Source organism: Mauremys mutica, chromosome 3 (genome assembly GCF_020497125.1).
Source record: "Mauremys mutica isolate MM-2020 ecotype Southern chromosome 3, ASM2049712v1, whole genome shotgun sequence".
Lineage (NCBI taxonomy): Eukaryota > Metazoa > Chordata > Testudines > Geoemydidae > Mauremys > Mauremys mutica.
The window spans coordinates 67,696,864-67,719,685 of NC_059074.1; the positions used below are offsets into that span (position 1 = coordinate 67,696,864).

At 45.2% G+C, this 22,822-nt stretch overlaps 1 long non-coding RNA gene across 1 annotated transcript in view; it reads left to right on the forward strand.

Annotated features, from left to right (window-relative positions):
* Window positions 1-301: 301 nt before the first annotated feature.
* The window catches only part of LOC123365669, a 39,950-nt gene continuing 17,429 nt past the window's right edge, over window positions 302-22,822 (forward strand). Inside the window, exons 1-2 of the long non-coding RNA XR_006577690.1 lie at window positions 302-407; window positions 1,397-1,486. This is a non-coding gene — a long non-coding RNA (uncharacterized LOC123365669). The remainder of the gene's footprint in view (window positions 408-1,396; window positions 1,487-22,822) is intronic.

A 22,822-nucleotide genomic window follows, 5' to 3' on the forward strand; every position in this document is an offset into this window, starting at 1 on the left:
GCTGCTACTTTGCCAGCGTAGATGTGCCCTAAGAGGTGGTAGGGGAAAACAGTCTTCCACTAAAACAAAACAAAAAAACAAAAAAAAACCAAACAAAAAAACCGCTAGTGGGAAAACTGGAATTTCCTGATGGAAAATTTTCAGAGGGGGATTTTTCCCCATGAAAAGTTTTGAAGACCAAATCCAAATTCACCAGCCAACTCTTGTAGTAAGGTTTGTGTATCAACTCAGGCAAATGATGTAGGTGCTTCTCAATCCTGGCTCTTGCACCTAGAGAGTCATATATAACACTCCACCAACTGCCTCCAACTGTCACACTACTCCAAGGGCTCCAGATACTACCTTTTCTTTCCTGACCCACTCCTCAGGCATTGCCCTTCCAATTGCTATGGCAACTTCCCTTCCTGGTGAGCTATAACCCAAACTGGGACTGCTCAGCAAATTCATTACAGTTGAATAATTTTTCTTTTATTTGAAGATAAGGTCAGCCATTTTTGAGTGATGTATATGAAAGATATTTATTCAATACTGACTGGTTGAAATGTTGCACACACTACTCAAATATGGCTAAAGCTAGAAACCTTCTAGTTTATCTTGTTTTACACTCCTCACGGAGGAAGCAAACACATCCCAAGTGTGAGGAAAACATGTTTAGCATTTTTGAAGTTATGAATACATAGAACAGAACTTGGGTGGGTGAAACTCAACTGCCCTGTGCAGAGGGCCAGCTGCACGTCAATGCATCAATTAAACATTTCAGACCCTGGGAGTCCCCTGAACTGCATTAGCTTTGAGGCACTCTTAACTGCTTAAAACTGCCCATGTTCACAAAATGAATGCAAGTTTTTCACACTTACTCCTGGTGTTTTCTTTCCTGCATGTTTTATTTCTCAGGCTTCATGTAGTATTGAGAGTTTTTGCATTCAGTAAGTCAATTTTTATATTTTTAACAATTATTTTGTAGTTTCCACAGCTTTTTTTTTATTTTTACAGTGTGACGGTTGGGGAATCTGTCTATGTGCAACTTATGAAATCCAATAGGGTTGTACATCGAGTTCATAGAATCAAACACTGTGTATTAACTCAGACATTTGCTGACAAAGGCCATGTCATGTATATTACACCCTGTCTAGAAGCAGCTACAGGACAATCAGAGAAGCAGTTAACATGTCTTTGCCCTGCAATACAATGAATCTGCTAAAGAGACTGGCCAAGCTGAAGGAAACTGGTTAACCCAGGTTGTCTGCAGGGAGGGGATGTGTTTAGAGTAATGGAATTCCCCAGCAGAAAAGGAGAACAAAGAGTTGGTAGAAGCTTCTGATAAATGACACACACTTTCTTAAATAAGAATCTTTTTACCACTGGACCTGAACAAGTTACGGTGAACTTGTTGCAGGGGCAGAATGAATGAACCTAAAGGCTGAGCAGGAGAAGATTTTGGAGACCCTGAAAGTACTGACCAAAAACTCAATGTGCTCTCAGAGAGGTAAGGAGACTAGACGGAAGGGGTTTTGTGCTGGTTGTGGTGTTTTTGTATGGATCTCTGACTCTCTAGGGTTGTCTCTATGAATGAGGTGTGGATACGTTTAGGAAGTTACTTTGCAAAGTCTCAGAGTTCCTTGCTGTATCTGCCACATGACCAATAGTTAAACTGCAAACTGGAGTACCCATGAGGGAAGAGCACTGGGAAAGGGAATTGGTATGTCCAGAGCATATAAACAGAATTTAAATAAAAACCCAAAATATTCTTTCTAGAAAGGTGCAAAGTAACACTAAATTTCTTAAAATCCAAAACCTTAACACACAAGAACCAAAAAAGGGAGAGACAAAGCAGGCTGCTCCCTAAGGCAGAGACATACAATTCACCTCACCTTATTCTAGGCTGGCTTTTTTCAGACTGACTGCTCAAGGCCCAAATTGCATGTTTCCCTGCAGAGCCCCGTAGCCTGCAAGCAGGACCAGGAAACCCCTTCCCTTTAAAGTAATAGCTTGCAATTGTAATAGTTTTCAATACACCAGTGTGCTTAAGCTACTGGAGAGAGTTGAGGCAGACAGGGAGGTTCCACTACTAGTCTTGGGCCTAGGGCAGCTGGATCATGAGGCCCCACTTCTGACAAAGGGTATCAGACAAGAGAGTGAGCCTGAGCAGACAGAGACACTGCCTGGACACTGCTCAGACTCAATCGGCTAAGAAGCACACAGGATCCAGTGTTGGATCCAAATATAGCAACCTTGTGAATGTCCAGCAAGGGGAGCTTGACCTGGTCGATGACAACCAGCTTTCAAGAGGGAAGGAAGATATGACAGGAACCCTAATGTGTGAGGAACATTTAATGGGAATAGTAAAGCACATTGCTATTTGTCAGAAAGACAGTTTTAAACCCATTCCTAATGTGTGTGGCTGGGGGCGGAGAAGTTTAGATAAAACTTGTATTGTGCTGGGCACTTTTAGTTAGTTTTTAAAGACATATTGGTGTCTGTTGTAATAGAGAAAGTTTTCAATACACTTTCCTGGTGCATGACAGATATTTCTGGAAAATCTTCCACTCCACAAACAGTCATCCTCACCTCTCTGACTCCTCGTCCTGGTTCTCTTTAGGGTCTGATCCTGTGCCCATTAAAATCAATGTCAAATCTCCCATTGACTTCCATTTTACAAGATCAAAGGGTTATTACCCTCTGTACTGCTACACCAAGTAGTTCAGAAGTATCTGAAATTCAATTTTTGCTATAATGTTTGCATTTAATGATTCCCTGCAGCTATTTTCCACTTAAGCCTTACAGGAATCTTTAAGAGCTACTTATTTAGAGAGAGTAATACAAAAAAGACTTACTCCTTTTCAGAATAGCTAGAAATGCACACGTCAGTGGGTTACAGAAAGCAAGTGATGTTTTACCTTCATTTCAGTATTAGCAATGGTAGGAGATATGCTATCTGGTCACCTTAAGATAACAAGTGTGAAAAACTGGGACAGAGGGTGTGGGGGGGTAATATGCACTTGCGTAAGAAAAAGCCCCAAATATCTGGACTCTCCCTATAAAATCGGGACATCTGATCACCCTATGTTATCTAGTAGCATGAAAATTCAAAAACCCCTGCCAGAATATTAAATCTAACAGAGAGAAAGACTGATCGTGGTAGGGTGACCAGACGTCCTGATTTTATAGGGATAGTCCCAATATTTGGGGCTTTTTTTTTTATACATGGGCTCTTATTACCCCCCACCCCCATTCTGATTTTTCACTCTTGCTGTCTGGTCACTCTAGATAGTGGTAGCCAAAGCTGATACAATACTTAGAGAAGATGAATTATTTGGATTTTTTCCCCCTTAGTAATATTCATCTTCAGTATAAGTTACTCAAACCTGCCATTTTCTGAAACTTACCAAGAATAAGTATAATAAATGGGTTAAATGTGGAAATTCCATTCCATGGCAAATTCTGACATTTTCAATTATGTTTTATTCCAAACCAAAAGAAAATTTCAAACATTCCCATAGAATGAAAGATTCTGAAAAATTTTGATTCATGATTCTCGAAATGTTTCATGCTGATAAGGCAAAAAACACTGTTTCAATAATATCAAAACAATATAAAATACATTTAATATAATAAAGCATGCTAGACTATATGTATACATATATTATGTTAAAATATTAATTTTAATATGTCAAAATGAAAGTAGTCAAAACAAAACATCACAGTTTATCAAAAATCAGCACATGCCCCCGAACGCTTAGATTTAGGCTAAACTATTTTCTGACAGCAAATTGTTCCATCAGAATTTTTTTTATTAGCTTTAGAAGCTACATAGAAGAACATAAGAACAGCCACATGGGGTCAGGCTAATGGTCCATCTGTCCGGTATCCTGTCTTCCAACAGTGCCAATACCAGGTGCTTCAAAGGGAATGAACAGAATAGGCAATCATCAAATGATTCACTCCTGTCCTCCACTCCCAACTTCTGGCAGCCAGAGGCTAGGGACAGCCAGAGCAGGGGGCTGCATCCCTGACTATGTTGGTTAATAGCCATTGCAGGATCTATCATCCATAAGCTTTTTGAACCTCATTATTGTTTTGGCCTTCACAACATCCCCTGGCAATGAGTTCCACAGGTTGACTGTGCATTGTGTGAATAGTACTTCCTTTTGTTTGTTTTAAACCTCCTGCCTATGAATTTCATCTGGTGACCCTTTGTTGTGTTATGGGAGGGGGTAAATAACATTTCCTTATTCACTTTCTCCACACCATTAACAATTTTATAGACCTCAGTCATATCCTCCCTAGTCATCTCTTTTCCAAGCTGAAAAGTCCCAGTCTTTTTAATCTCTCCTCATATGGAAGACGTTCCATACCCCTAATCATCTTTGTTGACCTTCTCTGTTCTTAGACAGGAAAACATGAGAAGCTGGCAGATTTACAAATATCAAGAATCACTGGGATGAACCAAACAGAGTAAAAAGAAAACTGACCCCAATCTTTGCTTCCCTTTCCCTATTCCTCAATGTCTTTTCCTCTTCCTCCAGGATGAAATGTGACAGTTCAAAGTTCAGAGAAATTCCCCTCCCCTCTATTCAAGAATTCTCAATTATTGTCACCCCCACTCTGCATCTGGCACCAAGTGCCACAGAAAGGCCCAGCAGGATGAATACACATTTCATGTCTATGGAAAAAAGGACGTCATCCACTAGAGTAGAAAGGACTGTCTCTGTACTATGCTGTGGCCTAAAACCTGATAGAGGAATCCAAGATGAGGATGGGTGACAATAGAGGCTGTTTTCTCTAGCTTCTCAGTTAGTGTCTAATCTCCTGTTACTCAACAAGCTAAAACCAAATTTAAAAAAAGACAAAGCAGTGAAAAGAGAAATAAAACAGGGGAAGGCAGCATCAGGGAAAGGAAGCAGTGAGTGGAAATATGAAAGAAAACAACTTTAAAGTTTGAATGGTGTCTTTGATCCTGCAAATCACTGTACAGTGAGCAGCACTGAGTCCAAGACTCTTTCACTCTAACTCAGGTGTAAGCAAAGGTTATGACCGGACTCAAGTAAGATGTAGACTGGGCATATGTCTGGAGACATGGGTTTAACTATAATCATCGGGCTAATAAAGGGCTATCTGTGTGCTCTTCTTTGGATTCAAGCCCCCAGTGCAGCAAGAGTAACTTGGTGTCTACGAATTCTTTAATGCAGGACTGGCATTTTCTACCATGCTTATTATTTTCTACCTTGCAGTTATACAGTTTACTCCACTCTGCAGGCTTAAGCCCTGTGCAGAAGGGAGTATTAAAAATTTATCTCCCTGATTTTTAATCATTTCTATGTTAGTGTGATGCTCATGATTATTTCCTTTTAGGCAGATTCATTTTAGGCAGATTCGGCCACCAAACAATATTTCGCAATAATAACAATGCAAAAGACTAACCGACTCCCTGCACTGACTAGCAACCCATCTGGTTAAACAGGTTCAAATGAGTGTTGTTGTCACTCTGAAATATGTGAGGGTTACAGGTTTTAAATCTTTTGCTGTGCTGCAACAAATCACAACAGCTACAGAGATGTGCTTTGGCTGGGGCACAGAACTAATGCAGCTTGCTCTCATTTTTCCACTCCTGTTGCCCCCAGATGTAACATTTTCAAAAGTGCCTCAGGGGCTTGGGATACTAAGTTCCATTTTCAAAAGTGAGTTAAGCAAGCAGGGACAACATTTTAAAAGTATTTAGGCACCAAGAGATGCAAATAGGCACTCTGGAAAGTCACACGTCAGGCAGGTCTACACTTAAAATGCTGCAGCTGCGCCGCTGTAGCACTTCAATGAAGACAGGGGAGCTTCTCCCATCAGCACGGTTAATCCGAAGCCACGAGAGGCAGTAGCTGTGTCGACAGGAGAAGCTCTCTCATTGACATAGCGCTGTTGACACCAAGGGTTAGCTCAGTATAACTGCGTCACTCAGGGGTGTAGATTTTTCACACTCCTGAGAGACGTAATTTTACCAATGTAAATGTATAGTGTAGACCTGGTCTAAGAGCCTAACTCCCTTTGGGAGCTAGGCACCCAGGCACTTTTGAAAATTCCACTGGACATCTAAATACCTTTAAAAATGTAGCCTTTAAGAGCCTAAGGCCAGGTCTACACTACAGACCTATTTCACTATAAACTATATCACTCTCCCATTGATGTAGATGCGTCTTCACTTAAGCACTGCAGCAGCACATGTAGACAAGCCCTCAGTCCCACTGACTTTAGATTTAGGCTTCTAAGTCCAACTTCCAAATGTTTCTCAGGCTTCTAGGTCACAGATGCTTTTGAAATTTTTATCCTGAGTCTTTATCTTTGCCTTCATATCCCTTCAGCTGACCGACTATTCACATCAAGGAGGCAGCCTGGGTCATAGGTTTAGGTTGCCATCCTGCTTCACAGCACTGCCCAGATCTCTTCCTTTCCAGCTTGGCAACACCTACCAACATAAGGTCTGGCAGCTGCTAATTCCTTAACTTAGTCCTATTCTCCTGATAGAGAGAGAATTTGTTTTCTCCCTCTTCATATATAATATAACATGCACCAACAAAATAAATTGAAGATAAATAATGTACACCAACTAAAGCACTTCTCACATTCAGAATTTTTAAATCACCTCAATACATCATTGACTTATAGCCTCCAAGATGTCTTGCCATTTTAGCAAACCCCTGCAAAGCACTGGTCGTTTAGTACTACTTATTAGTATTCATTTATGCATTCTAAATCCAGAACTGGACTAGGTCATAATAAACTGATAATATTAGAATAGTTAAACTAAATGTTTGTAGAAAAGTCCTTTGATTATCAGTGTATTGATGGAATTTTAAGCTCCAGTTGAAATAATTAATTTCTGGTCCACTATATACAAAACTGAATGGAGCCAGAAATTGGAAATACAGGGGGAAATATTTTGATTAAAATCTGAATATGCCTATTGACAAATTCTAATTACAGTGGCATCACTTGCATTACTACAGCTAAAAAATCTATCGGCATTTGTCATATAAATAGACTGTAGTTGATCATGGATTTATAAATTCTCAGTAACCATCTGCATTGAATTAGAACTTGACATTTTGTCTTAGTCTGTTTATGTATTTGACAGTTTAGAAAATTTTATATTGAACAAATTTATCCCCATCTTTTTAAAAAGTAAAATGTTGTAGGTTGCTACTGTAGGATCTTTTTACATTAAAAAACCCTTTTGCATTAGCCATTTACCTTGTCACGGCTGTGCTCCAGTCAATTTTATCTTGTGTGTGCATGTTTTTCTTGCATCTTTAGCCTGTTTATGTACTCTTCATTGTGAAAAATAAAAACTGGGACTAAAAGAGCAGAGATGTCTCAGGTAGCTGTCACCTCCTTGCTCTTCCACCCACACTCAAAATCTTGTCGTGTTATGAATTTGTATTTTCTACCGTTAGAGTCCACAACTGAGATTGAGGCCCTGTTATGCCAAGTATTGTAAGAAAGACAAGGTGAGAGTCTGGTAATATCTTTTATTGGAACAACTTTTGTTGGTGAGACAAGCTTTCAAATCTACACAGAGCTCTTCTTCAGCTCTGGGAAAGGTACTCAGTCACAGCTAAATACAAGGTAGAACAGGTTGTTTAGCATAAGTAGTTAACACATATTTCAAGGGGCCATTCAAGGGGAAGTGGCCTGTCAACACCCGTCCAGTCATAGAGGGAAAAAAGCTGGGAGGGGTGGTTAGTGGGTTATAGATTGTTTAATAATCCAGGTCTCTATTCAGCAATGCTCCCTTGACACGTGTTAGCTACTTAGCTCATTGAGCTAGTCCCCAATACAAACCCACATGGACCCAGTGGGTATGTACTCGGGGTGGGTAACCCATGCTGCTGCTCACCACTGTGTATGCTTAATGCTCCCTTGACACGTGTTAGCTACTTAGCTCATTGAGCTAGTCCCCAATACAAACCCACATGGACCCAGTGGGTATGTACTCGGGGTGGGTAACCCATGCTGCTGCTCACCACTGTGTATGCTACCATGGCTACACTATTACGATGAGAGCTAGCATACGTGTCAATACACTAGCTGGGAGTCACACCCCCAGCTCTGAGTGTAGACGCAGTCAAAGGGTACGTCCACACGGCATTTGGAGCAAGCGGCAACAAGCCTCCCAGCCTGGGTCAACACTCTCAGGCAAGTGGGGCCTACTCTAAAAATAACTGCTATTGTAGACAGCACTTTGAAGCTGGGCATCAGAGCCTGAGTTGCAGCCTGAGGCACACCTGCCAACCCCTCTCCCTTGGCTTCAGACCCTGTCAACCTAGGCTGGAATGCTTGCTCCCACACGCTCCAAAATGCTGTGTAGAACCTAAGATCAGTTGTAAATTTAGGGTGTCTGCACAGAATCCAAAGGGCAAAGAAAATCTGAGTTCTCTCCCGTACCGTACGAACACAGTGAATACAACCAACGCCTGATTCTACATTTTACTACACATTTGTCTACTGTAACAAACCAATTAAAATTATTTTCCATTACTAGAGTTTAGCACCACAGGTGCACAGATTAAATGCTGTCACAACAAAGGGGAAACCTGGAGAGGCACTTTAAACAGGAGAACATAGGGGATCATATAGCATAAAACCACTCGAGGCCACGTCAGAAATGTAGATGCCAAACACACACATTTACTAAGGGAAAGCAATCTGAACTAATGTTTTGGGATTTTTTTTCCTCCTGTTTGATAGAAGTCTTTACATATTTCTCCCACTCAGCTAGACTCTCCTGATGCAGGCTGTCATTTTACTGGGAGAATAAAACCAACCAGCACATTAATACTAATGAGGAGAGAGATGGCTGTTCTGCCTGTAACCATAGCTATTAAATGATCTGAGCACCAACCACACTTTGGAGACATCACATTAAGATAGACATACAATTTCCCTCCTTCTCTGACAGGGCTCTTGCTGGCAAGCACTGACTCAGTGAGGGAGCAGAGTAGAATTGTTTACATGATCTGATCATGAGTGGTAACTCAAAGAAACTCCTTTTAGTCGGTGGAAATATTGTTCAAACAGGGCAGCTAGAGCAATAGGCTACAGATTCAGCAGAAAGCCTTTTAAAACTAAAAATAGGAGTAAAGGCTTTGCCTGGGGAGTGTTCTAAACAAACACTAGATTTTAAAAAAATGATACGTATATATATGTATTTTATTTTGTTTTACCTCTGAAAAGATAATAAAAATCTCAACTTCTCTCTACTAAGGCATCTGCAAAATGTTATATAGCAGAGGTTTGCTTTATAAATTGTTTACACCCACAAATTGTAGATGCTATTGAAGTAGTTTAGACCTCTAATAACATACCCAGTACATGCACACAATCAGGACAGAGGGATGACATTAACTGTAATTATAAATAAACGTATCCACAATTGTTTGCAGGTAGATTTGGAAGTTCAGGGTTTTTTTTTTAAAACTGGCCCTGAGGGATACATTTTCAAAAACAGGCTTTTACTTTTGTCCATCTAGCCATAAAATGTGCATGTGCAAGTCCAAAACTTACACAGAAATACATTGGGAAGGTGGGCATCCCACTCCATGATTTGCCTAGCAGTGCAGGGAAATGCAATTGCACACGTAAGTGGTTTAATTATAGAATCAGAGAATCAGAATATTAGGGTTGGAAGAGACCTCAGGAGGTCAACTAGTCCAACTCCCTGCTCAAGGCAGGACCAACACCAACTAAATCATCCCAGCCAAGGCTTTGTCAAGCCGGGCCTTAAAAACCTCTAAGGATGGAGATTCCACCACCTCCATAGGTAACCCATTCCAGTGCTTCACCACCTTCCTAGTGAAATAGTGTTTCCTCATAGCCAACCTAGACCTCCCCCAGTGCAACTTGAGACCATTGCTTCTTGTTCTGTCATCTGCCACCATTGAGAACAGCTGAGCTCCATCCTCTTTGGAACCCCCCTTCAGTTAGTTGAAGGCTGCTATCAAATCCCCCCTCACTCTTCTCTTCTGCAGACTAAACAAGCCCAGTTCCCTCAGCCTCTCCTCGTAAGTCATCTGCCGCAGCCCCCTAAGCATTTTCGTTGCCCTCTGCTGGACTCTCTCCAATTTGTCCACATCCCTTCTGTAGTGGGGGGACCAAAACTAGATTAAATACTCCAGGTGTGGCCTCACCAGTGCCGAATAGAGGGGAATAATCACTTCCCTCAATCTGCTGGCAATGCTCCTACTAATGCAGCCCAATATGCCATTAGCCTACTTGGCAACGAGGGCACACTGCTGCCTCATATCCAGCTTCTCATCCACTGTGATCCCCATGTCCTTTTCTGCAGAACTGCCACTTAGCTAGTCAGTCCCCAGCCTGAAGCAGTGCATGGAATTCTTTTTTCCTAAGTGCAGGACTCTGCACTTGTCCTTGTTGAACCTCAGATTTTTATTGGCTCAATCCTCCAGTTTGTCTAGGTCACTTTGGACCCTATCCCTACTCTCCAGGGTATCTACCTCTCCCCCCATCTTAGTGTCATCTGCAAACATGCTGAGGGTGCAATTAATCCCGTTATCCAGATCATGAATGTTGAACAAAACCGGCCCCAGGACTGACCCCTGAGGCACTCTGCTTGATACCGGCTGCCAACTAGACATTGAGCCGTTGGTCACTACCTGTTGAGGCCGACAATCTAGCCAGCTTTCTATCCACCTTATAGTCCATTCATCCAATCCATACTTTAACCAAATTACTTTTTAATTACTGAAGTTTGGGCATGTTGGAAATAAAAAAAAAGTCTCTCTCACACACTGACATTTTGCTAAGTCATCAGAGTTAGGGGAAGTCATCATTAGCACTGGAGGGGAAATATGGGGTGGTCACACACTGCTCCTCCTTTTAATTCCCAACTGCAAGTCTCAAAACCAAGATCTGAACCAGCCTGCAACATTTAAACCAAGATATACACATGTGGCTCACAAGACTGGTGCTAGTTCCTCACCCTTAGGGAGCAAGAGCTGAGGCTCCAGCTAGCATGCTCAGCCCCCGGGGAAGCAGAAACCCCTCACTTTGCTCACAGAACCTTTTCATGCCACTCTAGCACCCTGCCATGACACTGCCTAGCTGGAGGAAAAGTCACTGCAGGATATATCCAGTTGTCACTGGGTTCACTCACCACTCTGGCGCCTCCTTGTGGCCAATACAGGAATTAGTTCCAGTAACCAGTGTGCCCTAGTTTGGTGGTGCTCTACCAGTCACCTCTTCTGCTCCTGGACCCACATCGCTCCAAGACTGCGGTGTCCTCTTTAATGACACAGCTCTCCAGCCATGCCACACTCTGTGCTGCCCCCTTCCAGGGGACATCTCTGCATTCCCTGTCCAGCCACTTCAGACTGCAGTCTACTGTCTAGCCACTTGCCCAATGGTGAGTGGGGGGGACCTGGGTCCATCGACTAGCCTGGGTCCCAGCCCAGGGACCCTGTAGATGGCCACTGCTTGCGTGCCCCCTCTGACTCCACAGTAGACTCCACTTTGCCACAGCCTCAGCACCCTCTTTGCTTTGTTTCTGGGCCTCAGCCTACAGATTCCTGTAGCCTGCCAAGAGCTGCCTTATCTCTCCAGGTCTCTGCCTGCAGCACTGCTCTGTCCAGGGTGCTAGCTGCCTTCAGCCTCCCTCCTCAAGCTCTAGGGCATGACTGAAGCTACTCTGCCCCGCAGCTCTTCTTATAGGAGCTTGCCAGGCCCTGATTGGCTGCTCCTCTCATCCCTTCTCTGATTGGCTGCTTTCTGCACAGCCTTCCTAGGGCTCTATTAACCCCTTAGAGTCCAGTCCTGTTGGGTTCCGGAAAGTGGGTGGGTGCCCCATCACAGCAATAAAGGGAAAAAAGGGAGGTTCCTGAAGGTTCCATTTGTAGATTATTTTTAAAAAGGGTCTACCCTGTGTTAAACTATACAATTGCACCATTCTATAATTATTCATGGCCAATTTCTGAACTCAGTTACCCCAGTTAAGTGTCCACTGATAATGGCCAGCAGAGGTATCCTCTATTCATTTATATCTGCCTGTGTGTGTAAATTAACTGGCTCTAAACCATCTAATCTTGTGCCTAGTTGGCCTATGTAAACATGTTCTTATTACTTGCACCCCCGCACTCATTGTCCCTCCCCCAATTCTTGTCAATTGTTTCCCACATCCAGTATGGAATATTGTATTAAGGTCAGGGCCGCCCAGAGGGTTCAGGGGGCCTGGGGTCTTCAGCGGTTGGGGGCCCCTGCCGCCGAATTGCTGCCAAAGACCTGGCACTTCGGCGGTGGGTCCCGGGGCAGGAGGACCTCCCGCCGCGGGTCTTCATGGTACTTCGGCGTCAGGTCCTGGAGCGGAAGGACCCCTCGCTGCCGAATTGCCACCGAAGACCCAGAGCAGAAGAAGCTCCGGGGCCCCCAGAGTGAGTGAAGGACCCTGCTCCAGGGGCCCCGAAAAACTCTCATGGGGGCCCCTGTGGGGCCCGGGGCCTCGGGCAAATTGCCCCACTTGCCCCCCCCACTCCAACCCCCCCCCCTCCCCCCGGGCAGCCCTGATTAAGGTTGAAAGTTCTTCAGAACGGAAAAACTGTCTTTCATGGTGTGCTTGCACAGTTCCCACAACAGGACCCCAATACCATGAAACTACCACTATGACATCAAAGGAACTCCCCTGGCTTCTGTCAAAGGTGGTATTGCCAAAAATTTCGTCCTAAGCTTCTGCACCTGTGAGCCGCTCTCTTAGCTGAATGTACTTTGAAAAATATATTAAAATAAATGGAAAGTCTGTAATAGAGACCATATGAAGCATTTATTTGGCCCATAGGAATCAGATTGCAATTATTCATTAAAATAAAGTCTCCTTGCCTCTTCCACTGAGCACTCAGAGAAGTCTCTAGAAGAGGCTAAAGAAATTTCTGCTGCAGTCTTCCTGTTGTTCATGGAATCAAAGAAATGTATTATAATAGATGGGGAAATAAAAGATGATAGCAGAGAAACACGAATTGATTCTTCCTGAAAGAGGCTAAAGGGACAGATACATCCTCTAGTCAATTCCTGCCAATATAAGTATTCTCCCTATGATATGTTCTTGTTTAGTTTGCTTAGTCTAAATTTAAATATTCACAGCAAAGGAGCCACTTGCCAAGGGAGATGATTCAAGTCTAATGGATCTCATTACTAGAAAACATTTCTGATTTCTAACCTAAATTTCCCTTTGCTCTCTCTCACCCATTACTGTTCGCTCACCTCAAAGAATTTTGCACTCTTTAGTGTATGAAACGGTTAGTACATCTCCTTTAATCCTCATTTATCCTAGCAATAATACCTCATTAGTCCTTTTAATCTATCCTCAACTCAATTAATTCAGACCCTTCATTTTTATTGAGGGGTTTTCTGAACCCCTCCTATTTCTCTACATCTGTCTGGTAACGAGATGCACAGAACTGAATGCAGTATTTTAGGTGCCACCAGAATCAAACAGAAAGAGGACTAATTTAATCTTGTCCGGATTACTCCTGTGTACCTGCAAAAGCAGTTTTATTGGCTGAGGTACTTACCACAAGGTGAGGACAGATGGCAATACTGGTGTTCCATTCTCTCCCCAGGGAGGGCAGCTTTATTTTAGTCAATGCTGTGTAGAAGAATGCTTCTGTCCTTGCCACAGCTGACCTGGCCTGCCCCTTCCCAGGCTGGCACTTTCTACTTCCTGGACTGTGCCTCTAGCTGCCCTAGGTTGGTGTTCCCATGAGGCCTCTTCCACTCGGTTCCCCAAGAACTCAGTTTGAGTCCAGTCTCATCACTCAGATTCCTTTATCTGGCAAACAGCAAAGCTATACTAGTTGATCAGGCTCAAGCACAGGGGGTGAGTATAGAACATACCACACATCCACAGTTACATAGCAAACCTCTTCCTTTATACACATTATATTGCATTTACTATAGATTGCATCACACATTTTGGGATTGGCTTGGTTACATTGTAGGAACTAATCCCTGTACAGCATGCTCAGTCCACGCACTGTCCATGTATGATTTACACTTTACTTCATCTTTACATTCCCAATTTACCTTCTCCATTGTTATCTTGTCCACTGTAGTTGGTTCTCTGGATGTTCCCCTTTTCTTAGCTAGTACAGACATTTGTTTCCAGACTGCTGATCCATTTGCCTCCCTAATCCTGTCTCCCAAGAAACGAAGCTTCAACCATGTCCAATTACTCATGTCAAGCCAGGCCTACATCCTGGATGACAGGGATTGCACCATTGTGCCCTTGCTCTTGACAGCATTACCACCAGTAGGACTGCCAGTGATGCAATCCAGGGAGTGAACTGGGTCCAGAAACTATAGTTTCATAGCTTCATAGTGTGATGCCTCCATTGATGCAACAAAAATTGCACTGCCTCCCAGGGGAGCCAATTAGGGAGGATATGGGGGGGGCTCCCCGCCCCCGCCCAAGTTTCGTACAGGAGGTGTGCTCCCAGGTGGAGCTTTTAACTGCACAGAATTAGGGTGTGTCTACACTGGCAGAGTTACAGCACTGGGAGTAAACAGCACCACTCAGAGACCACTGAAGGGAAACCACTGCTGTGTGTTCACACTGTCAGCTGCCTGAGCAATAGCATGTTCACACTTGCGGCACCTACCGCGGTATTCGGAGCATTGCACTCTGGGGAGCTATCCCACAGAGCATTTCTTCCTCTTCTGCCGCTAAGAGTTGTGGGAAGACTGAGGGGGGCAGTGGGGCATCTTGGGTCCTTTCCCAATGCCCCATGATGCATTGCTTCACATCCCAGCAATCCCAGTGCTGCCATCCACATTTGGCGCCATCTTTCAACTGTTCGTGTACTGCGTACCCTGCCTCTTCGGGCTGCAGGAATGAATCCCGAACTGTTGACCAGTATGCTGCTCGCTCTGACCAACATGTCATGAGTGGCAGTGGAGTTATTCCTTAAACTGCAAAGGCAAGAGGAGTGTGACATTGGATCTCACCACGCGCACTAGTTATGACACGAGATTGCTTGTGGCATTCATGGAGGTGCTGACCACAGTGGAACACCACTTTTGGGCTCAGGAAACAAGCACTCAGTGGTGGGAGCACATCATCATGCACGTCTGGGATGAGGAGCAGTGGCTGCAGAACTTTCGCATGAGGAAAGCCACATTCACGGGACTGTGTAATGAGCTCACCCCTGCCCTGCGGCGCAAGGACATGAGAATGAGAGCTGCCCTGTCACTGGAGAAGCACATGGTGATGGCATTGTGGAAGCTGGCTACTCCAGACTACTACTGATCGGCCACTAACCAGTTCTGAGTGGGAAAGTTGACCGTTGGACTCATGTTGATGGAAGTGTGCAAGGCAATTAATCGCACCCTGCCCCGAAGGACTGTGACCCTGGGCAACATTCATGACATTATGGATAGCTTTGCACAAATGAGCTTCCCTAACTGCAGAGGAGAGATAAATGGAACGCATATTCCAATTCTGGCACCAGACCACCTTGCCACCAAGTACATTAATTGCAAGGGGTATTTCTCAATGGTTCTCCAGGCACTTGTTATCCCATGTTCACCGTGATGTTAATATCTATGAGTGAAGGCACTGATGGCAACAGAAGTTTTACTTGATTAAGAACTAGAAGATTTGACCCTCCAACTTTCTTTCAAGAGAATAGCTGCCCAGAGCTCCTGGGACTGTTTATTTTCCTTTCTTGCCTGCAATGGCCCTGATATACCTCAGAAGTCTAATTTTTTTTCTCAACTTTAAAACATGGAATTTTCTTGGTGTTTGATTTAAAATAGTCTCCTCTGAAAACTGCAACTCAGTCACTGTCATGTTGTGTTTAAGACCCTTCTGGAAAGTAACTAGCCTTTAAACAGAAGTGAAAGCAGTGCTGCCAACTCTCATGATTTTGCCATGAGTCTCATGATAGTTATTGTTTTCCTTAAAGCCCCAGCTCCTGGAGTCAGGTGGATATATGATGATTTCATTATTCACTCATAAAGAAAAATGAAGTTTCTAGCCCTTGCAGTTGTGGAGAAAGCTTCAAAATGTTATTCCAGTGCATCCTAAAGGCTCAAAAAGCAGAATGTAAATAAAAAGAATACCAAATCTATAATTTTTACATAATCTCATGATTTTAAAGCTAATTTCATGATTTTTGGTGAGCCTGATTCATAATTTTTGAACATTTTGGGTTGGCAATTCTATGAAATTGACTTGAAAGTATCAGTTTCACTTCCATTTAAAGTCAGTTTCTAGTCTATTACTTGTAGTGGGGTAACACCCCTAGAGTCACAGATAGTTTCAGTATAAACTCATGGGGGTTTGGCCTAGTAGGATGTTTCCAAAAGTTAGATGATCTATTCCAAGCTTGATGAACTGCAAAAAAGTGATAAAAAGTAAAATAGATTTTTCTACAACGGTTTCAATTGTTGTATTCAAGAGATAGTAACAAAGTAAGAATATACATTAAAATTAGATGTCAGAACATGCTAGTATTAGAGCTGAGTGGCTCTAATATTTATTTTATTTTATTTCTTTATATAGGAATTAGAAATTATTATCTGACAGGAGCACTGTTTCTAAGTTATCTGCAATAAAAAAAAAAGTTTTCAGGTGCCTCTGGAAGCACGGTTAAAGTGCGCCCCCCCCCCACCACCAAAATCTGAATGGTGCCCCTGCTGCCTCCTCCCATTTTTACCCCACTGCAAGCTCATGGTGAGATATAATTTGCTGTCCACTGTCAAATCTGTTTGGTGTTACTGCTTTCTTAGCATTTCTCCAGAAATTACCTATTTATATTTTGAAGCACTTTTCCGGAGATACACTGGTAGAAGCGAGAGGAGAATTAGGCCTCTTGTTGCCAAGTTATAAAATCACTATTCCTCAGCTAGTGTAAATTGGAGGATCTTCTTTAATTTCAACAGAGCTCCATCAATTTACACTAGCTGAGGATTGCAGCCATACTTTAGTAATTATGACCACCTGTCGGACTTCACCTTTGGACCTACACCTCACTGGCTCACTAGCTGCCAAGAAATGCCTGACCTAGGGCTCTCTTTATTGCAGTTACAAACTGTGAACATAGAAGCATATGAAAGAAACTCTCATGTTGCCATGGATTTAGTACCCTGTTTAGAGTATCAGTCTATTCCTTACAGGAAGACCAGTATAGTAACAACTGAGTTTATAATATATTAAATGTCATTTTTAAGTAAACTACAGTGCTCTGCTTGTATTTTGTGAATATGAAGTGCCCTGCGTACAGTATTTTTGTTCCATTAATTTGCAGCTAACATTTTTAGTAAACAGTTTTTTGCTAAAATTCTAACCAGTATAGATGTGGTGAAAATAATTCATTGTAACCATCTTTACGTATATTGCTACATCCTAGTCTGAGAGATTCAGGACTAAATTGGTGAGCCTGTTAATCCGATCTAGAGGAAAAATGGTTACCCACCTTTTCATAACCCCTGTTGTTCTTTGAGATGCATTACTCATGTCCATTCCAGTCTAGGTGTACATGCGCCTATGTGTGCAGTCAGAGATTTTTGCCATAGCAGTATTTGTACGGCTGGCTGTGGCACCCCCTTGAGTGCTGTGCCCATGCGCTGGTATATCAGGTGCTGCTGGCCCTACATCCTCATAGAATATCAGGGTTGGAAGGGACCTCAGGAGGTCATTTTGTCCAACTCCCTGCTCAAAGCAGGACCAATCCCCAGACAGATTTTTGCTCTAGATCCCTAAATGGCCCCCTCAAGGATTGAACTTACAACCCTGGGTTTAGCAGGCCAATGGTCAAACCACCGAGCTATCCCTCCCTCTTAGTTCCTTCTTGCTGACAGACAGAGGTGCAGGAGGGCGAGTAATGGACTGGACATGAGAAATACATCTCGAAGAGCAACAGTTAAAATGGTTACCCACCATTTCATAACTGTTGTTCTTCGAGATGAGTTGCTCATGTCAATTCCACTCTAGGTGACTCACAAGCAATATCAACAGAGGTGGGCTTGGAGTTCACAGTCCTCCACCTTGCAGCACAGCTCTGCCAAGCCAGTGTCGTCTCGAGCTTGCTGGATCAGCGCGTAATGCAACACAAATGTGTGAACAGACGACCAGGTAGCAGCCCAACAGATGCGATGATGCTTGTGCCCTCGTTGAGTGTGCCATCGTGATCGTGTTTGCCAGTTCATAACAGTAGCAGATGCAGGCCATGATCCAGGACAAAATCCTCTGAGCAGACACTGGGTGACCTTTCATCCTTTCTGCCACTGCAACGAACAACCGTATTGCCTTACAGAACGGTTTCATCCTATCTATGTAGAATGCCAGTGCCCTCCTGACATCCAGGGTGTGAAGCATGTGTTCCTCGTCCTACGCATGGGGCTTTGGACAGAAGACTGGTAAATATATGTCCTGGCCAGTAGGAAACTGAGAAATGACCTTGGGCAGATATGCCGGGTGCAGGCACAGCTGGAGCTTGTCCTTGTAGAAGACCATATAGGGTGGCTCCAAGGCGAATGCCCTTATCTCAGACACCCTGTGGGCTGACATTATGGTGACCAGGAATGAAACCTTCCAGGAAAGAAGCAGAAGGGAGCAGGAAGTCAGAGGCTCAAAGGGAGACCCCATGAGCCTTGACAGCACAAGATTCAGGTCCCGGGGTGGACCGGATCCCAGACATGCAGATAGAGAGGCTCTGGAGCCTTCAAAAACCATGCTGTCATAGGATGGGTGAAGAGAGACCTGTCTTGGAACAGAGGATGCAACACCAAATGGCAGCCAGGTGGTCCTTGATCAAAGAGAGGGACAGCCCTTGGAGTTTGAGGTGCAGCAGATAATCCAATCTGTCCTGCAGTGAGGCCTGTTTGGCCCAGAGATGCTGCTCCGAGGCCCACTATGCAAACCTCTTCCAGTTAGCCAGGTAAATTGCCCTGGTGGAGGGTTTCCTGCTACCCAGTAAGACCTGTTGAACACAGATCAAGCACGCCCACTCGCCCATGTTTAGCCATACAGTAGCCAGGCTGTCAAGTGAAGCACTGCCAGATTCAGGTGCAGCAGATTGTCATGGCTCTGGGACAGCAGATCTGGCCAAAGAGGCAGTGGAAGAGGGGCGGCTGCCAAAAGGCTCGGCAACTTGCCAAACCAGTGCTGACGGGGACATGAGGGGGCTAGCAGGATAACCAGCACTCTGTCCTGCTTGACTTTCATGAGGACCCTGTGAAATAACAGCACTGGCAGGAAGCCATACGTCAGTGCTCCTGACCATGGAATGAAAAAGGCATCCGAAAGGGAACCTCTGTCCAGACAGTGAATGGAACAAAACACATGGCACTTTCTTTTCTGCCTGGATGTGAACAGGTCCCCACCTGAGGAGTCCCCCACCTCTGGAAGAGTACGTTGACCACCTCCAGATGGAGTGACCATTCGTGGCGAGACGAGAAGGTCCTGCTAAGGTGATCTGCCAAGATGTTCTTGGTGCTGGGTAGGTGGGTGGCAATCGGATGAATGCCATGCCGCACACAAAGGGACAAGGACCTGTCACTGCTTTGTCTGTTGATATACTACATTGCGGCGGTGTTGTCCATCAAGACCTGCACCACCTTGCCTTGCAGGTGGGGCAAGAAATCCCGGCAGGCCAGGCGAACCGCCCTGAGCTCCCTGTCATTGAAATGGAGGGCAAGACTGTCCCGCAGCCAGGGGCCCTGGGTGCTCAGCTTGCCCAGGTGGGCTCCCCAGCCCAGATCCAAAACATTGGAGACCAGGGTCAGCAACGTGGATGGGATTACAAAGGGAACTCTCTGCAGCACCGACCAACCACAAATGCAGAGACGATAGGACATGAGTCAGCCTGACCACCCAGTCCACCCTGTGTCTGTTGGGGATATAGAGCAAGGCCAGCCACGCTTGCAGAGGCTGTACATGGAGCCGAGCATGGGTGACCATGTACATGCACGCAGCCATGTGGCCCATCAGACATAGGCAGGTGTGGGCCGTAGTGAGCGGGTGGTTCTTTAAATGGGAGATCAAGTCCGACATGGCCTGAAAATGTACTTCCAGAAGAAAGGCCCTGGCTTGCGTGACATCAAGGACCACACTGATGAATTCTATGCACTTGATTGGCATTAATGTGGACTTTATGTTGATTAACATGCCCAGATCGTGGAACGCACCAGATAGAGGCACCTGTGCACCTGTTCTCAAAACCTGCCCATGCGCTATGCATTTGGTGAACATCCTTGGGGCTGAAGACAGGCCAAAGGGCAGTGCTGTGAATTGAAAATGGTGCCCACCCACTGTGAAACAGAGGAAATGCCTGTGACCCGGGAATATGGAAATGTGGAAATAAGCATCACATAAGTCGAGAGTGGCGTACCAGTCTCTCAGATCCAGGGAGGGGATGATGGAGGCCAGGGAAACCATGGAAAACTGACTTCTTGAGAGACTTTTTTTTTCTTTTTAAACTACTGTTAAGACATTGGTATTTATGGTATGGAATTAAACAGTATTAGCCACAATCAAAGAGATGTAAATTGTTTGCTGGTTGATAACTAGGAGAACAAACCGTTCCCATCAAATGGGAGGTCTTGGATGGAGGTCTGCATCTCTTGGGAGAGTTGGGTGGTTTGAAGCCAGGAGCTATTCCTCATTACCACCGCAGACACTACCACCCTGGCTGCCGAGTCCGCCGCATTCCATGTCCTTTGCAGGGAGCATCGGGCTGCCTTGGTGCCTTCCTGCACCAGAGTATCAAACTCCTGGGCCAAATCCTGTGGGAAGGACTCCTTAAACTTACAGAGGGAGTTCCATAAATTAAAGTTGTAATGGCCCAAGAGTGCCTGATGATTAGCCTCCCAAAACTGCAAACTGGTGGTGGAATAAATCTTCCTCCCAAGCAAGTCCAGTCGTTTGGCCTCAATTTTTGGTGGTTGAGCTGGAATGTCCCTGTTTCTCTTTTTCATTGGCCGCCAAGTCCATGAGGAAGCTCGGGGGAGGGTGGGTATACAAGTATTCAAAACCTTTGGCTGGAGGAAGGGGTTGCCAGATGGACTTGGCAATTTTGAGGACCCCATCATGCACCAGTAGTGCGACATGGGTCAGGGTAGAGACTGAAAGGATGTTGAATATTGTGTACATCAGCTCAGCCATCTCCTCCACTTCGAGGCCCAAGTTCTTGGCCACCCAGTGAAGCAGGGCTTGGTGGTCTTTAAAGTCATCCGGCAGACCTGCCCTGAAGGGGTCTGTGGCCTCGTTCAGGGACGAAGACCAAGCCTCTGCTGCAGGTGGAAGGCCCTTGTCCTCTTTCTCCACAGGGGAGGGCAGGTAAGGAGTGGGCACAACTTACTCAGCCTCAGCCTCCAGGCATGCCTCCCATACTGAGCCCAGTGCCGTCAGTGCCTGCAGCTGTCACTCCAAGGCAGTGGCTGACAAGTGGAGCGATGGGGGCATAGCCATGACTGGAACTCCCCATGTGTTCTAACAAGACTACTGCATAAGCCACTGACCCAGCTACCACTGTGCTTACACTGTCTCTGTGGTCTTGGTCGCCCCCAGTCATGCCATTGGGGTCTAGGCGAGGGACTAAACCATCCTTCACTACCAGAGGAACCGCCTTCTGGAGACCATGGAGGGGCCATTGATTTCTGGGTCTGCTTTGAGACCACAGATAATGGTGACCAGTGCCCAATACGAGGGTATTGGTTCCAGTGGCATGGAAACCGGTGTCGGTGCCGGATGGACCGGAGGCAGGACGGAGAACGCTCCCACGACATGGGTGACCTGGATCAGTGTCAAGATGGTGACCAACAGGAAGGTGATTGGTACCAGTAGTAAGGGGACCTGCACCTCCCTCTCAGTGATCCATGTCGAGATGATGGGGACCACGATCACGGTGCTGGTGACTGATGGCAAGCACCAGATGATCTCGGTGGTTGCTCTGGTGACCGGCGATGTGGAGGTGGAGAGTGCATCATTGTCTCAGGGAATTGGCAGCGCTCCAATGTGCCCTGAGCAGCTTTTTCGGCTGGCTTGCCCTCTTGGGGAGCCTTCGCCAAAACCTGCAGCCCCTGCTGCATCAGCGGCATGGGCGGAGCCCTGGATGCCAGAGGAGCACGCGAAGACATTGGTGCCAGCAGGGGAGTTGGTCCGATACCACTCACAGGAGTCAGATCTTTCACAGGGCTAACAGCCCCAACAGGAGAAGGCTGACTATATGGCTCCGGGGTAGATAGATGCGCTGAAGCGGGTCTTTTGGCTGCTGCCACCTGGCTCTTCTTTCGTGGTGCCAGGGAGCCGTGTTTCTTGGCCTTCTTTTTTGGTACCAGCAATGGTGCCGAGTGGGGCTCAGTGCCAGGGTGCACTTCGCACTGATGCTGAGGTACTCGGCGAATCCTGCCGAGACAGCTCGGAGGCCAGACGGAGGGTGGACTCCATCAGGAGAGCCCAAAGTCGCATGTCCCTTTCCTTCTGCATGTGGGGCCAAAAGTTTTTGCAGATACGGCACTTGTCTTTTATGTGTGCCACCCCCAAGCACTTGAGACAACTGCCATGGAGATCAAGAACAGTCATAGGCCTGTTAAAGTCTGCCCAGGGCTTGAACCCCCAAGACCAGGGCATGCCCTGCCTGGGGCGAAGTTCCTGCTGGGACTCTAACTATTAACAACTAAACACTTAACAGGTACTTAACACTAACTACTGAAGAATCAACTATATACAAGGCCTTGAGGCATGAAATCCAAAGATGAAAAACCACTAGCCCTTGCCAAGCAAGGAAAGGCGCTCTGACTAATCACCATGTGCAGTAAGAAGGAACTG